Source organism: Cydia pomonella, chromosome 23 (genome assembly GCF_033807575.1).
Source record: "Cydia pomonella isolate Wapato2018A chromosome 23, ilCydPomo1, whole genome shotgun sequence".
NCBI classification, from domain to species: Eukaryota; Metazoa; Arthropoda; class Insecta; order Lepidoptera; family Tortricidae; genus Cydia; species Cydia pomonella.
In genome coordinates this window covers 8217956-8237278 of record NC_084725.1, presented here as the reverse complement: position 1 = coordinate 8237278, position 19323 = coordinate 8217956, and the positions used below count along the sequence as shown (strand labels likewise).

At 38.1% G+C, this 19323-nt stretch overlaps 1 protein-coding gene across 2 annotated transcripts in view; it reads left to right on the top strand.

Annotated features, from left to right (window-relative positions):
• LOC133530569 (uncharacterized) overlaps positions 1–19323 on the top strand; it is a 381835-nt gene that overhangs the window by 88422 nt on the left and 274090 nt on the right. The gene's annotated exons all lie outside the window — the stretch shown is intronic.

Here is a 19323-nt window from a genome sequence, read left to right as displayed (position 1 = left end):
TACCATGGCAGGATTTTACCATATAGAACATCTAGCCTTGATCGAATTTAGGAATAGGATGCAATCCCTACAAGTCCAGCAACAACTGGCTTCGAGCAACAGCGGCTTCCGACACGTCGGAAGGGAAGAGCCCAAGCGATATCTCACCGTACAAATCGTTCCGCCATTTTTTGCGGGGGGAAACGTGCACACAGTCGCACTTCTCACTCACTGTTACAAAATCCGATCTGTAATGACAATACAAATACATAGAAAATGACACACGTCAAAGACAAATCTTGCACACCTCGATGTCCTCGATCTCTTTTTGTGTATGAACGAGTCACAACATGCACCGCCATTGGTACAGTTGTACCTATTCTTCGGCAGGGGGAAATAGTACGAATGCCGTTTCCCTTCCCGGCGTTGCCGAAGACAACTGGTCTTAAAATATTTTATCAGACTGACATGACTGTCAAATAATAACACAAAAGGATCAAGACTGGACAGTTACACGTAAAACACGACGCCGCAAAAAAAGTTTGCCGGGTATCTTTTGTTGTCACTACTCGTATTATTTACGCCTATTGACCGTCTCAAGTAGAATCCCTCCATGGTATATGAAATGACCCGATTTCATACACGCATATGCGGACGCCTGCCGGGACTCGCCACGCGTGGAAACGTGCGTATTCATTCATAATTTCTCCATGAAATTTCGCAGCTCACTGTAACCTTTAGACAGACTACAACTGTTGGTCTAATTGTCTCGCCATTACGTTGCTGGATCACTACTTAAATTTATACTAGGCAGTAAATAACTCTCACAACACACAAGTAAACGTGCTGGAAACTGGAGCAAGTTTGCCGAGTACATATGTAGTGGGATCTTAATAGTAAACAACAAGTTAGTACTTTGGATACGAGTACCAGCTGGTAGTTTGCAGCGCTGGCTACAAATCTTACTTCTATCAGAATAGATAGTACATAGTGTATATAGTGCGACACGAAATTTTAGAAATTAAATAAAATGGAACTGAAGACGAAACTTAGTGGCAACACCACACATACTCCTGTAGAAACTCCCCAGTTCTCCGAGCCCTCAAGATGATTAACGCGTTCCTGACAACTCCTGACTGCGATGGGGTTGATAGCAGATGCGTGAATGTGTGTCGTGAATGTTTGAAATACTGTGAGATGACGGATGAATGATATTGTATTTCTCATTGTTTACCGTATCATTTGACATACAATTGTATACATTTTAAATCACTTGACATTTTTAAAATTCTTTTTAATATTTATTTATTTTATTGTATTATTTGCATGACTTAATGACTTTTATAATTACTATACAATTTTTTAAAATTTTTCATTATTAAATTTGTCAGCGCTTTGGTGTTAACTGTCATACTGTGTAAATTGTATATAGTAATAATAAATAAATAATACTAAATTTTTGTGAGTTTTATGTAATTATATTTTTTATATTAAAATACTTTTGTGTTGAACTAGTTACCTTTGAAAGAAAAGAAATAGTAGGCATCAAAATAATTAATGATCTGCTAAAATAACGTCGGAAAGTTTGCGAAATTTTCACGTGAAAAAATTTCGGTTTTTCCATTTTCAAAATGAAAATTTCCTGTTTTGAGAAATACTTAACATCTGTAGTGGCAGAATATTAGTTCGGCAAGTGTTTGAAATGACACTGTTTATTGATGAGTTAGTGGGAATGCGTGAAATCGGTAAAAAGGAAAAATGGTTAATATTTTGGCGAACTGCCCGCTTTCATTGAATTGTGTAATAATTTGTAAACTATCTGTTTATCTGACGGAATACCAATATTTTGAAAGGGGGTAGAGGCTTAAAATTGTTTAAGTACCTATGTTTTGTTAAACTCTGGGCGGCACTGGACACAGTGCCTGCGAATCGAAGAAGTGTAGATAACTTATACTTACTTTTAAATTACACATAAGTATTAAGTAGATGTGCAAGTTGACGATATTCAAAAAAAGTTGGAAAGGTTGTAAGAAATTTAATTAAAATTGGCGTTGAAACTCTAGGTCCATGGGGTCCCAGCGCGCACAAGTTTTTTGGAGAAATCGCGAAACGTCTGGTTGACGTAACTAGAGACCGAAGAGCTGGCGGCTTCCTCGCACAACGTATCGCGATACAACGAGGAAATGCCGCCAGCATACTTGGTACAATGCCTCAAGGGCCTATTTTAGATATAAGCTAGTTATAGTAATCATCTGTATATATCCATTATATATATTGTTATTGTCAATAAATTTATTTGTTATACTTGAATGAAAAAAATAAATAAAATTTAGTTACATATTTAGAGGAAATTAATAAAACGTTTAAATTTAACGGAAAGTTAGATCACCATACAAAAATATGACAGGTTTCCGAAAATTTTTAATATGTCAAATTCGTAAAAATTGCCGTCTTACCCAATTAGTGTTGGCTATTTGAGTCCTCTGTTTTGGGACTTAAAAGACTCGGAAGTTTTTTAGCGGGGTCTCGAAACGAGGAGAGTTCTTCAAATGTAGACTTAAAGCCTTGAGTTTCAACCAATATTATTCCCAATGCCAAGTTTAACTGGAATATAGCCGTTTCAGGGCAAGGTTTAGTTCGGTAAACAAGGGCTAGTCTGACGACTGCTTAAAGTGCTTAACCGATTAACGCTGGCCTTCGCATTAGGAGGAGAATCATTTGGAATGACAAACAAAACAGCCATCGTAAAAATAGGAACTTTGCTCTAATATTTGATCCAAATTAGGGGAATTATTAATGATGTATTAATTATAAAGAGTAGAAGATAACCATTGTTTGGGGAATCTATGCTCTTACCTATATCGTTGTCTAAGTACAAACAACACAAGCCTTATTGAGCTTACTGTGGGACTTTAGTCAATTTGTGTAATAATGTCCTATAATATTTATTTATTTTATTTAAGTACATTTACTCCAACGTGTGCCAAATTAATAGGTGCATGCTAAAAAAGAGAGAATAGATAATAACAAACGTGACTATCAATTCACAGTATGTTCATTTCATTCAATTAAGGCCCATAGATAAATCTTACAATACCCTTCTTAATAATCTTAAATAAGTTTTTGGCAAAAATTTCATTTTTGGTACAAGCTTTTATCGTTGACTGTACTTTTCTTTCCACAAGTAACTAATACTCATCGAGACAATTCTAAAAACCCCAAACACAATTAGTTTGCGTTGTTTTATCTTATCACAGAGTTCCTATGGCCACCTCCTGTCTCCATCATCAGATCATCTCGATGGTACCATAATATTGCATTGTCACCCGACTTACATATGTATGCAAATTTTCAGCTTCATCGGAAACCGGAAAGTGGGTCAAATTTAACTTGCGAGATTTGATTACAAACAGACAAGCAACGGTCAGGTGAAAGTAAATAAATACATATAAAAGCTTGTAAAAATAACAATCATTTAGGCGACTTTTCTTTATTATACGTGTCTCAGTAGAACGCTTAGCGACATCTATTGTGAGAGTTTTATACTTCTTAACGGCACCAAAGCCTCAAAATTCTCGACTTGAAGTTTCAACAACATTTATATTTAATTGTTGGGGAGTATTATAGACCTTTAAGTACATTATGTACTATAGAAAAAAAAATAGGAAAATGGTGAACCACTTTGTCAGTATAACTACAGATCATATAATGTATAACTTTAAATAATATTTTTTTTAGGACATCCCTATCCTCTTCCTCCTCGCGTTGTCCCGGCATTTTGCCACGGCTCATGGGAGCCTGGGGTCCTCTTGACAACTAATCCCAAGATTTGACGTAGGCACTAGTTTTTACGAAAGCAACTGCCAATGACCTTCCAACCCAGAGGGTAAACTAGGCCTTACTGGGATTAGTCCGGTTTCCTCACGATGTTTTCCTTCATCGAAAAGCGACTGGTACATATCAAATGATATTTCGTACATAAGTTCCTAATAACGCATTGGTACGAACCGGGGTTTGAACCCGTGACCTCCGGATTGCAAGTCACATGCTCTTACCGCTAGGCCACCAGCGCTTCTTAGAATAATAGAATAGAATAATTTTTATTCGTAGACACAAACAAGACACATTAAATTACATGATATAACAAAAACAAAGAATGTATAAAGTGCCACGAAATGGCCTCATCTCAGCATGTTGCTGGTGGCTTCCAGCGCTGATCTTCCGATGACAGGACATCCCTATCCAAAAAAGCTTACTCTGGGACTTAGTCAATTTGCTTAGGACATCCCTATCCAAATTAACTAAGCCCCACAGTAAGCTCTACATAGAAAACACCCATAACTCAGGAACAAATATCTGTGCCCAGCCCATACATAAATACCCTTACCAGGATTCGCAGAAGGACCATAGGCGTCACTGCCAACAAAGCCAGACCGGTCGCCTAAAATATTGTAATTGTGTAGACTCACTCAGTTACGCAGCTTAACTGCGAACTAGACTACGGAACCCTAAAATGACAGGCAAATTGAGGAACCCTTTTCAAAAGACACGGCAACAAAGTTACAGTTTATTAACCAATTTAGTGCGGTACTCGCGTGCCCAGGGTTCAGCTGCGGGCCCTAAATCATTGTCTGGTTTAATATTCCGATATTTTTCCACGAGAACCGGGCATCCATCATGGGCCTGCGTGGCGTTTGGCGTAAGTCACAGGAGAAATAAATAAATATTACAGTATATTATTACATAAATTGACTAAGTCCCACAGTAAGCTGAATAAGGCTTGTCTGTGGGTACTTAGGCGACGATATACGTATATAATATATAAATGGATGAGACTGGATGAGATTGGCTCAGGACCGGGTTTAGTAGCGCTTTTTACTTGTCTGTAATTAATGCAAAGCTTTTATCGTGAGACCTTTTTGAATCGAGGCAAAAAATAAACGTTATCATTCCTTGCTACCAAAATTCATTATATGTATTCTACAATGTTTTACATGAAAACTTATCTGTCAAACAAGAACGTCCCTAAAACCACAGAGAAATAAGCTTAGAGTTCTCGCTGCATTCGTGAGATTCCCTTATTAATTAATAATAACTACTATGGGAGATGGGGAAATTTTAAACTAGCTTAAGACTTGATACCTACTTATCGTTTTAAATTTTTATTACAAATAAGTTTTCGCAAAGCTCGTTAAAAACGTATTATGACTTTGTATTTATGTATGGAGTGAGCACTCTAAGCTTACTTACCTATTTCTCTACTGTAGGGCTAAGATGGTCGGCTTTTTAGCATTTGTCACCATGCCTGTCACGTTCTAACAAATATGTAAGCGCGAAAGTGACGGGCATAGTGACAAGTGATAAAAATGGAACCATGCTGCCACCGCTGATCCCTTTGTTGATGACATAATTATTGAAAGTCATTATTTTCGTATTTTTTTGGGATTTTCGTAAGGTTATCCTATAGAAAGGTTAGGTTAAGTTTGTTTTATGGCAATCCTGAAAAGCTACGCGTTTCTGAGACAAACCAAATTATGACTAACGAAAATGCGGACAAACAATACATTATGACTTAAAACTTTATGGGAAACAATAGAGACCCATTTTTCTATGCTAAAACGCCACCACTTGTCCCTTGACACACCTGCGCGCTACGTAGCCAAAACTTACTATGCTCGACTTGCCTCAAATTACCTTAAAAACTCTCTTCACCATGTTGATCTTTTAGCTCATTTAAAACGTTTTTAAGCGGGAATAAATAAATATAACGGGAAGTGGCCTCGTAATTCAAATGTTATTTTAAACCTGAAAAACATTTTTAAAATGAAAAATAACGCAGTGGAGAGAATTTTAGTTGGTGAACTCGTGGTAAAAGTAATAAGTGAGGTCATTATCTAAGTAACTGAGAAATACATTATTTCTTCTAAAATGTTGTTGTTGTTAAATGTTGTACTTAGCCACCGTACCTATACGATATACGCTGCGAATTATGTAAAAAAACCGATATTAATATCAATTTACCTGGATAAAACAATTCTGAACTTAAAATTGAAATTAGAATGTATATTTCAGGCTAAATATTCGTTAAAAGATAAAATTTATTAAAAGATAAAGCTACAGTGCCCTACCATTATAATGGCTCCTCTACACGATGGCCCAGCACTGGACTAGCGAGATGGCCATGCGGTGGTTAAAGCTCCTCTACACGATGGCCCAGCGCTGGACCAGCGAGATGGCCATACGATGGCTATAGCTCCTCTACACGATGGCCTAGCACTGGACCAGCGAGATGGCAACGCGAGGTGGCCATCCTATCGCTACACGCTGGCTCATTTTAGTGGGCCAGTATGATGGCCCATCGTGTAGAGGAGCCATAATATATTTGTAAGTTTATTTTTAATAAGCGTATAAAAAGTCCCAATGATGAGTAAAGTCCTCCTAAGACTTCCAAACCTCACTGATAAAGTGTAATTTCTGGCCAGTTGTTGAGAAATAGGTACGTTAAGTCTTCTTATGGCTCCTCTACACGATGGCCCAGCGCAGGCCAGTCCAAGGGACGCATTTATGCGTTAGAGGGAGTAAGTGATATGGCTATCTCATTCCACCGCATAGCTGCGTCCCTTAGACTGGCCTACGTGTAGAGGAGCCCTTAGAGTCGACCTAAGAGTTTCTATTTTTATTTTGAATCTTTTGGACCCTTTTCCAGGCCGCACCAATCTTCAAGATTTAAAAAAAAAATCCAAATATATTCAAAAAATTCCAGTTTGATATTACATTTGAAGACAAGTCACATTTCTCTAAAGTGCAATTTAATGTGAATCTTAAATCGGAATGCTAAAGTTGAAATTCTATTGACGCATATGTGGTCGATAAATCGTAGGTACTCTGCTTGGAAAAGGGTTGACCAAAAGCCTCTTTTTTAAGTTTTTGAACCCATTAATTTTACAATATCTTTAGGTATTTTAGCGCCTATGTAAATAACGTCGCGCTCACTTTAACATCACAAAGCTTAAACTTTTAATAAGGACGATTTGCGGCCAGCATTTAACTTAAAAGCCTCATTAGAACTAAGCTCTCGTTGTGTATAAAATGTAAGTCTAGAATTAACTGGAAATAAAGAGTTTTCGCTCTTTAGTTATGTTTATTTTTAGAGTTCGCTCTCGTCTGAATTCCCTGACAAAATAAGATCGTCTCTTCAAAGTAAGAATAATTAGCCCGACCAACTTTAATCACGTAATTTATAACACAGGTCAAATTTGACATTTTGATTTACCTAACTAAGAACTTTATCTTGGAAAAAAAGTAAATATGCTTTTTGTCTCGCTAATAACATTGATAACTGTCAGTGAATGCCATAAGAAATGCAGAATAAAAATTGTACTTACGACATATATTATTTCACAAATTGACTAAGTCTCACTGTGAGCTCAATACGGCTTGGGTTGTAGGTACCTAGACAATGATATATATAATTATAAATACTTAAATATATAGAAAACACCCATGACTCAGGAACAAATATCCGTGTTCATCACACAAATAAATGCCCTTACTAGGATTTGAACCCGGGGCCATCGGCTACATAGGCAGGGTCACTACCGATTACTTACTACTTAGACTTCGGTACTTACTACTACTAAATGCTCTGGCGCCAATTCCTGAAGTGGATCTTGGCCTCCGACACCAAGGGCCGCCATGCTTCTCTGTCCAAAGCCTACCGCTAAGGTACTAGCACTTCGTTTCTCCAGCGGTACCTAGGACGTTCAGAAGGAATATTTTAAGCAAATATTAGTTGATTTTACCTGTACCTGTTTAATGTATCTGTACAATGTGTAAATTCCAAGAAAAAAATTGTGCCCTCGAGATTGGCAGCAGAAGATAATGTCATTGTACGGCGTTATGTTTTGTGGTTACTGAATTGTCAAATGTAATTTTTTTAAACCAGAGTGACCGCATAATGTAAATAGTACAGCGCCATTAGCTGTCAAATTCGAAGCACGAATTTTTCTCCGATTTCACACATCTAATACAATATTTGAAAAAGACAATGACACTATAATATTTACGTAATCAGTCGACTAGTTATTTCAAAATTTTCTCCTTACATCCCCAAGGCAGCCCACGTAATTATCAAATAAATCATTTCCTCCATCCCGCCTAACTGCAGCCCGTCCCCGATGCAAATTTAGCTATTTTCATTCGCGTCGCCATTCTAATTAGACGCCATCTTGCTTGTGACGTCACCGTTCGGGCTCGAGTAATCTTCGGGCCAAATCCCCGGTAAAATCGACGTCTTATGCCTCTGTGGACGTGGCGGGAATTAAAAAAAGATAGGATTTAGGCCCGGTTCAGGCGAGCGTTGTAAATAGACAGGAAAATTACAAATTGTCTGCTTAGAGTGTGAAACTGCTAGTCATTTAATTTTTTTAATATTTTACTTTGGTGTTCATAAAATGTAATGTAGGTACAGAATGTTTGCTAGCTCTAGTTTTGTGATTTTCTGATATTCTATGTGCACTTTAGCCAAATTTAACCTTTACTTACGAGTGTCGAACGGAGTTGTCACTATCAAAGTCATTCCATGTATGTGTGACGATTATTGTCTATTTGGGAACGGGAAGATTCTGAATTTTTTTACACGAATGTGACCCTTCTGTCTTAGTGATTATGGTCTCATAATATAGGATGCATAGACAAAAATACCACGATGTTCCGATTGATGGCTCTTTTACAATTTATTTTTTAAACCGCCATCACACCGCCAAAAAAAAGTTTGGCGAAATTTTTGTTACTGTGAATGTATGTGTTTTTTTTATAAAACAATCAATTTACGAAAAAATCGCCTTTTTGGTGGCGACTATTGTCGTCACCTGTATCGCAAATTATACAATAGTTCTTTAACTCTTTACTTACTACCGGAATGCAAAATCGGGGCAATGTAACGGCGAATATTTTGTGCACTGTATTCATCGAGTCATCTTCGAATTATATTTGTTGATAATTTTGTGTTATGGGTATTTTTCGTACCACGATAGGCTTAAGAATATAAAAAGTAGCTGAGCATAACGAATAAATTTTGGTTTTATATTATTACCGCAAGTGACATTTTTGGGCTAGCATGGCACTAAAGTTTCAAACGCTCTTGTACTTAAATATGTACATCCAAAGAACGCTTGCTCCTAACAGTAGGATGCATTATGTATAAAAAATATCTCAGACGTAAGATCTTAATCTGGCAATGTAAAGTAACTGAAACATATATCATTATCATTATTTCTCTCTGCTATTCGAATTTTCCAAGAAAATATTTGCTACGTACTATAAACTTCATTCTAACATAATAATAATAACTTCATTCCGATTAGGGTCAGATTTCTAATATACTGGGCTTAACTATATCCAGAAATTGCAAAATTCTCTTAGTAATCTTAGACGTTAATGTAATTTGTAAGAGGCGGTTAAATTAAGGAACATGATCGTATACTGGAGGTAACAAAAATAGTGGGGATCCATTTAAGGGCATCGTTGGAATCATATTTTGATTAGGAAAAGGCAGGAGAAAAATTTTTTTTGCCAGAAAAAATTTTGGCTGTTGTATGGGGGGGTTGGCCGATTTGGACGACCTGTCCCATAGAAAAATCTTTTTTTTGCGTCTAGTACTTGTTGGGATTGGTCCGGTTTCCTCACGATGTTTTCCTTTACCGAAAAGTGACTAGTAAATATCAAATGACATTTCGTACACAAGTTCCGAAAAACTCATTGGTACGAGCGGGGGTATGAATCCGCGACCTCCGGATTGCAAGTCGCATGCTCTTGCCGCTAGGCCACCAGCGCTTTTTAAGATTTTTCTTTTACTTTATTCCTAATCAGTACGGCTAAGATGGTCGGCTCTTTATCACTTGTCACCATGCCTGTCACGTTCTAACAAGTATGTAAGTGCGAAAGTGATGGGCATAGTGTCAGGTGATAAAAATGTAACCATGCTGCCACCAGGCCACCACAGAACACGATACCGTATATGCCCTTCGGATCGGAACGAATCCCCACTATTTTTGTTACACCTTGGGTTATGGTAATGTTTGAGATGTGATTTTATGAAAAGTTCAGAAGAATACAACGAATGACAGAGTTTAATTTGTTTGGCGGTATACTTTAAATCATCTTTTTTACTTACCTACGTATATGTACGTCTCATTGCTGGGTAATCATCATCATCAGGCCTTGTACATCTTTACAGATGATTTAAGCAGCATCTATGATCTAGCGACAGCGCCGCTCGTGGCTATAAACCGATGCTGGGTAATAATCTCTACGTATTGCACACTCGTACAGGAAGTTATTGGTACGAGTATACCTAAAATTGGTTTTACCATTAAGTAAGTAGTTAAAAATTTGGCTTTTATATTTAGTAAAAATGAACATTTTGAAATGAAATGAAAAAATGTATTTGATAAAATTAGTAGGTACTCTAGGAAGGATTTCTCGTGTACAAACGGTGTTAAAACTGTTGTAACACAGTTTGTACACAAGAAATTCTTTTATGATATTTGTGGTAAGGGAGATAATGACCACCCTGTTACTTCAAAAACAACATTAAGAGGTCCATTGAAAGTTACATTGTGGGTATTGTGACGTCAAAATAATCTATAAATTGCCAAAGTGCTAAATTGCCAATACATGTACGGACATATACAAGCGAACTGCACGCGCGACTAATAGATATCATTATGATGTCAAAGTTTAAGTGTGAATTGGCCTCTAAGATGATAATACTTTGAAGTTTTATAACAATAATGATAGTAGACTCGTTAAAGAGGCCCTCGGACAAAAGAAAGACAATGAGCACTCGGCTTAAACCGAATCTTCGTGTTAAAGGCCCGCAATAAAAACGCAAGGACGCCGCCGCGGCTAATTTCAAGAGGACAATTCCAGGATTGTACGTACACGGATATAGGGATGATGGAAGAAGACTTGAAAAGAAATAAATATGATGATGATGTCCTCCCAGACGTATCCGTCGACGGCGACATTCTGACAAACAAAAAGGGTCTTAACTATTACGTGCATGGGCGCGGACGTGGCTTGCGAATCCAAATTTTGTTTTGAAAGTCCGGCAACACGAAACACAGTAGAGCTGCCCAGATGCGTTGTATGTATAATGGTAGGAGGGATTGGGCTGAGTTTTTCGGAGCTGGCGTTTGGCGTCAAGATCTTCAAGTCGGGTGTGCTACGTACAGTACGGATATACCTAATGGCCGTAATGTTTTTTTTGTGCTTGATTATGTCTTCATTTCTTGTGTCACTTTTTGATGTCTGTTTTTCTATGTGTTGTTAGCGTACGCGTCCACTAAGTCACAGTTTTAAATCAGGTCCCCACTAAAAATCAGCGCCTAAGATTACGTCATTATGATGCCGATCCTATGTTAGCGTCCAATTTTTTTCTCTTCATGTTTTCGTTTTCTTTATGTACTAAATATGTTGTGGCGTTAAATAAATGTATTTTCTTTCTAGTTATCACTTTTAATCACGGGGTGCTAAAAAGTGTGTAAAGTTGCCCTACTATAATAAAATAAGTCATCATACGCCTTATCATATTATAATTCGGTTGCAGAATTCTCGGCATTAAAAAAATCGACGTTTGACAGTAAAATGCTAAGTCTCGTTCTCCTTCCCTAACACAGTGATGATATTCTCGCTGACGAAAGTAAAGCGAAGCACGAAGAATATCGTACATAGACACGCCATGTCCTATCTCTATCGCACACGCATAATTATATTGCTGTCCCGCTCATCATGGGCGGGACAGTAATTAAAATTACTAAGAAGTCATACTTGTATGTATGTATGTATGTATAAACTCTTTATTGTACAAAAGACAAAATATAAATATGGCACAGGATAAGCAGTACAAAGGCGAACTTATCCCTTTAAGGGATTTCTTCCAGTTAACCTTTACTTGTTTTGTTGTATGTTTGCTCCAGTTTTATGGCGTTATGGGTTAAAAATTCCAAGTTTTTGTTTTTTTTTTGTTTGTGTACTAATACTATCTTACATGTCAAATTTCAGCTTCCTAGGACTTCAGGAAGTACCCTAAGGGTTTTGATGATCATCAGTGAGTGAGTCAGTCAGTGACGGAATCGGGGTTTTTTAGATATGAATAAAATCTTAAGTATGAGAACTATGTAATTGAATTTTTTTATGCTTAATAAGTGCACTATTAACATTATATCTCGAGATTTTTGTTTATCTGGTATAATCCAAACCCAATTTATGAGGGTTAAAAAAAACGACGAAGCGCTTCGAGAAAAGGTAGGTAGTGCCCTTGTACTTCGCTTTGCTCGTCTTGGCCGGAGCACTACTGTGCCCCCAGATCCACGTAGATCAGAGATCACCAATCATTTTAAGAAGGTCCGGTTTTTAAAATAATGTGCTCATAGCGGTCCGTTTCTATTTGAGTTTATGAAGTAAGAAAAAAAATAGGTTGATTGTCCGGATCCCGACCACGATCTCCCATTTGGTGACCCCTGCCGTAGACGATCAATTTAGTCACATCCAGCAAATCTATGTCCCCTGAAAGCATTACATTCTCATGCTAGTCGCGCAGCAGGCTCGTGCGGATTATTAGACATATCGTGCTAAGCCCGCTCTTTTTACCCTAGCATGCGAAATGATTAAGGGCTGGATTCGATTCTCGGGCTGGGCAATTTGGGGAATCGAGTTTGGGATTATCTTGGGGATTCGGTCGTTGGCTCAAGATTGGTTCGCTCTACTAAAGAATATGCTTAATAGGGACGTAAAGCCCCCGAAATTAGAAGAGGACAAAATATATGGTGCGCACGCGTAACTTGCAACGGAAGGTATGATCATGGCGCGGGTTTTTACCTTTTATCTCAATTGGGTACTTGACACATGCTGTATATTATAACAAAATTTATTTAAATGGACGGAAAATGAGCCATCCATTATAAAAAAGGAATTTAAAAATACATATAGAGATTATAAAAAAATACAAGGCTCCAAAGACTAAAAAAAATGTTTTTAACTTTCAAAAACAAAAAAAAACCACTACCATTCGATTCCTTAAATTTTATTGAAGGATAAATTGTATGACACCTATACGAGTATAGGTGTCATACAATGGAAGATCTTCCATACATTTAGGACAGACTAATGTAATGTGACGTCACATTACAATATCATTTTGTTAGAGGCGTTTCATTTCAATCGTGCGAGCGTCAAACTTTAAGCCTCATTTCTGACCTTTGTGTTGCTTAAATGCCATGAGTCCTATATAGACATTTGATCCTCAGGAAAATCAAGATCGATTGACATTATTTACAAAAAACTGTCAAAAGTAGCCAATTACTCTGAAAATCTGTTTAAGATTTTGCATGTCAGATACCTCGGCAATGATATGATACAGGGTAACGATATACAACTGATAACACCGGTCAACACAATTTTTGTCCTTGTTATTGAGTTTATCACCAAGTCTATACATTGCTGTCCTACACAACATCACGAAATCGCTTAGCTGGAGAAGTAAAGGCATCAAAATCGACGGAAAAAGATTAAACCATCTCTGTTTTGCAGATGATATCGCAATATTTTCGAACAAGCCCGAAGATATACAAGATATGATGCAATCACTTCACACAACCAGCAAACGTATTGGCCTCGAAATGAATATCAATAAAACTAAAATAATGACTAACGGAAATAGAGTCAAAATATATATCGACACAAAAGAAATAGAATATGTAGAGAGCTATATTTATTTAGGCAAGCAAATTTCATTTGAGAAGGACAGAGGAGTTAAAGAATTGGACAGACGAATAACAAAAACATGGAGCAAATTTTGGAGCCTAAAAGAGGTCCTAAAAAGCAATCTTCCAACAAATCTAAAGAAAAAGTTTTAGACACTAGTTTATTGCCGTGCTTGACCTACGGCTGCCAGACTTGGACTTACACCAAAGACATAAGACACAAGATTTAAACTTGCCAAAGAGCCCAAGAACGAAGCATACTAAACCTAAAAAGATAAGACAGAGTGAGAAATACAAAAATACGAGAGAGGACGAGAGTCATCGACGCATTAGAACACTGTCTGAAAATGAAATGGCAATGGGCGGGCCATATAGCGAGAATGAGCGACCAAAAATGGACCAAACGTGTAACACTTTGGAAAGGGCCACATGGAAAAAGAAAATCTGGCAGACCAAACACAAGATGGGTCGATGACGTCACCAACATCATACCGCACAAATGGCAAGATGTAGCGCAGGACCGCTCAGAATGGCGGCGGCTGGGGGAGGCCTTTACTCGCGAAGAGGTCCACTAATCATAGTGCTAGTTAGTAGTTAAATTAAGTTAATAATAATAATAATAACCCCCCAAAGGGATTACCTTGCCGTGGTGGGCGGGCTTAAGGGTTGGTGATACTTAAAATACGACATCAAAACATCTAGAGTGCACCCCGATTAGGGAGATACAAAAACAACGACAATATTAACTATGTCTACCCTTCCCAAACTAAGATCCCAACTTTCCTATCCTTTCTTTTTTTCCCCCCTTTTCTATGTTTTTCTATCTTCTAAACAGGTATGATGCAGTTACGTTCTAGAAGATTACGTCCAGGGCCGCTGCCCGAGGGCGAACGTCGGGGCGCATCTGGAGCCGTTGCTGGATGCCACAGCATGCGATCCAACGGCGATGCGGAGTTGAGCAGGCGGGCTCCCATCGAACAATCTGTTACAGCCGCAATCGGGCCGCTGCCCGAGGGCGATCGTCGGGGCGCACCTGGAGCCGCTGCTGGGTGCCACAGCATGCGAACCAGTGGCGATGCGAAGCTGAGCAGGCGGGCTTCCATCGGAAAATATACTACAGCCGAAAATCATCTGCCACGTGAAACTTCACCCTCACTGTCGTGTCCCTCAATTTTATCGCCGTCAGCTTCCCTTTTCTCTTCAATCCCATCGTCACCAGTTTCTTATTTGAACATTTCAGATTCCGACGAGAGAACGTCGGCGTGTACGTCACCTTCAATTTCTATTAATACGGCCAAGGATGTTGTGCAGGAGGCAAGTACTGCCATTAAACCTGCACCCACCGCGGTTAGTCAAAATGTGCGTAAGAAATGGTCAAGAGACATGAATATCTTCATCTTACGCACATACTTTAGAGTCACTTCCTTAGAAACCGAGACGAAAAAATACCTACCACAGCTACACAGCGAATTTAGTCAGAAATTTCCGACTTTTAAAGTAAGCAGGCAGCGTTTAGGAGACCAACGTAGGGCCATAGTACGGAACAAGTTACTGTCTGATGCAGACATTGCAGAAATTAGAAAAGAAGCTGAGAACGACTTGAAAGAGTCACCGTCGTCTTATCATCAATCACAAACCACAACTGCGCCTAATAGTAGTCAACGAATGTATTGGACAAATGAAATTAATGAATCAATAATAAAAGAGTACTACAGGATAACACAATTAGAAACAAATACAACAGCCTACAGAAAACCCCTTTATCAAATAATAATCACAAAGCACCCCCAACTGTCACACGTATCGGAACAGAGAATAGCAGACCAACGACGAGTAATCATTAACAACAAATATTTGAGCGAACAACGTCTCCAGGAGATAAGACATGAAATTTCCTGCGAGCTAACATTACCCAATAACAGTCCACTAAATCTGGATAATAATTTGTCCTCTACTGCTAGCATTAATGACGCCCCATATACTGACCCATCTGACGAGATCCAGGAAACTGAAACCAACACTGTACGCAACGATTCCGGGACTCAGCCAGAGAGATTAAATTATGATGAAAACCAGATACAACAGTGTAATCTCCCAATAACGACTCAACAAGAGATCGAACAAACATTCAAAGACACAATGGAAAGGTTTCAATATTCTGAACCCACGAGTAGACCCAGTATACCTAAGCAAAGGCCATCCAAAAGACTTACTTCTATAGTTCATTTTATTAACATCACCATTCTTCCTAAATATCTACCCCAAGATTCCAATTTTGACAGCACTCAAACAGCTCTATATTGTGCGGCTTTTACGGCAGCCACCCATAACGGATCCAAGATCAGAGATCCAGACTGCGCACATCGTTACATTGAACAACCCCCTAACTGGCAAAAAAGGTTACAAGAGAGAATTGTAGATCTGAGAGTAAAAATTGGCAGACTTACGGAATTTATCAACGGTAACACTAGCCCCAGACTCACTAGACATATAGACGCTATAAAACGACAATATAGACTTCATTCCCGTCATGAAAATGAGAACACACAATTAACCCATTTCCTGGATACCCTGAAACAAAAACTGAGTGCACTCAGTAATAGACTGCGCCGATATAAAATAACTACCTTACGCAAAGCACAGAATAAGCAATTTATCAACAATGAAAAACTGTTTTACAGAAATTTAAATAATTCGCGCAATAGCAATGAAGAAAATTCTGTCAGCAATCCGGAATGTCCTACTGCCGAAAGCCTGCACCGATTTTGGTCTGAAATTTGGTCTAAACCAGTGGAACACCGGGACGCTGACTGGATTAACACTGACAAAGAATCACTTGTTTGCGTAGCTGACATGGCATTCGAACAAATTAGTTTGGATCTACTACAATCTGTCATAGCCAAAACCCATAATTGGAAAGCTACTGGTTCTGATAAAATTCATAATTACTGGATCAAAAAATTTATTTATTTGCACCCGATTTTACTAAGACAGCTTAATCAGTTTATTAGCGCACCAGAAACAGTACCACAATATATCACCCAGGGAACGACATACATGTTAATTAAAGATAAAACCGACACACAAAATCCTGCTAAATACAGACCTATCACCTGTTTACAGAATATTTACAAAATCATAACTTCATGCATCAGCAAACTTATATACAGACATATTGACACACAAAACATATTAGCTGAACAGCAAAAAGGTTGCCGACAGAACAGTCAAGGATGCAAAGAACAATTAACTATAGATGCCGTTATATCAAAGCAAGCGCTAAATACCAAGAGAGATATCTACACCATGTACATCGATTACAAAAAAGCTTTTGACTCGGTACCGCACTCCTGGCTAATTTACATTCTCAAACACTACAAGATACATGACACTATTATAGGTTTTCTACAAAACACCATGCTACACTGGACGACTATACTCAAATTATCTAGTAGTAACATAAATATTGAAACAGAACCAATTCACATCCGTAGAGGCATATTTCAAGGAGATGCCCTTAGCCCACTCTGGTTTTGTCTTGCTCTTAATCCGCTCTCTAGTTTACTAAACAAAGGTGAATCTGGATTTAAATTGAAGTGTGGTAATACCGATTCGTACACTATATCACACTTAATGTATATGGATGACATCAAACTGTACAGTAGTAATTTAACTCACATTTATAAGCTCGCCGATATTACAGAATCTTTCTCGTCAGATATCCATATGGAATTTGGTATTGACAAATGCAAAATTCAGTCCATTCGAAATGGCAAAATAGAAGACAACAGTTATGTTCTTAATGATGGACAGCGAATAGACCCTGTTGATGAAGAATCCGGATACAAATACCTTGGTTATCAGCAAACGCAAAAAATTCATCATAAAACTACTAGAACCACACTGAAACAGAAATTTATGGTCAGGCTGCATAAAATTTTAAATACTCAACTTAATGCACGCAACACAATAAAGGCTATTAACACATACGCTATACCAATACTTACCTACTCTTTTGGTGTAATACAGTGGTCCCAAACCGATCTCTCTAACCTGCAAAGAATGATCAACACCTTAATGACCAAATACCGAAAACATCACCCAAGGAGCTGCACCCAGAGACAGACATTACCGAAAGCAGAAGGCGGCAGGGGCTTAATAGACATTAAAAATCTCCACAATAAACAGGTAAGCTCTCTAAGAAAGTTCTTTCACAACCGATCCTCTCATTCTCTGATGCACCAGGCCGTTGCTGACGCTGATCATAAATTCACCCCACTTAACTTAAGAGACAACACCAAACAAAAAAATGAAGAAATCACAGAACCCAAACAAAAACTATTAACCTGGGTTCAAAAGTCACTCCATGGCAGGCATCGACTTGATCTAATAAACCCCAACGTCGACAAGCTCGCTTCCAACATGTGGCTCAAGAAAGGTGAGTTGTTTCCCGAAACAGAAGGATTTATGATTGCTATCCAAGACCAAATTATTGACACTAGAAATTACAGAAAATACATTATTCGAGACAGTAACTTAACAACAGACTTATGCCGACGCTGCCATGCTGCCTCGGAGACCATCCAGCACATAACAGGAGCATGCCGATCCATAACTCAGACCGACTATAAACACCGACATGACCAAGTAGCAGCCATTGTTCACCAATACCTCGCATTTAAATATAATCTTATTGAAAACAGGACCCCGTACTACAAATATACACCGCAGGTTATTTTAGAGTCGACTGAATATAAGTTATACTGGGATAGGACAATTATTACTGACAAAACCGTATACTACAACAGACCTGACATCACGCTTCACGACAAATCCGCCAAAACCGTGTATCTCATAGACATAGCTATACCCAACACCCATAATCTTGCATCAACTCACTCCGAAAAGTTAAGTAAGTACACAGATCTGTCCATAGAAATAAAAAACCAATGGCGAGTGAGTACCGTGAGGACTATACCTATTTTAATTTCGTCCACGGGTGTCGTCCCCCGCACTCTACACACCAGCCTTAAAATATTAGAGATTCAACCACTGACATACATTCTTCTGCAAAAAGCTGCTATCATGAATACATGCCGCATAGTGCGTAAATTTCTCGCCCTAGAACAGTAGGTATAACACACACTAAGTACCTTCTATACTCGTTTGGCCAAAAGCCCGCGAGTTTAGAAGTAAAGCAACCTCCGGGAGGAGAGAAATAAAAAAGCAAAAACATAAATAATAATAATAATAAAAAATTAAGTAAGCTAGAGATATATATTTATTAATCATTGTTATTAGAGTGGAATTAAAGGCTTTTTTATTTTTTTATTTTTTATTTTTATTTTATTATTGAGTTTTAGATGCCAAATTTTGATTTCTCACACGTCACTAATGAAGGAATAGTTATTTGTGCAACGAGAGGGGAAAGTTAGTTTTTCTTGCGAGGGACTCAGAAACACGAGATGTAAAATAACTTTGCCCTCGTGTGACACATACAACTTTTCACCTCAGTAGTGAGAACATATTAAAGGTTAAAAAAATCAACATCAAGTAAAGTTAACCACATTTATTTACA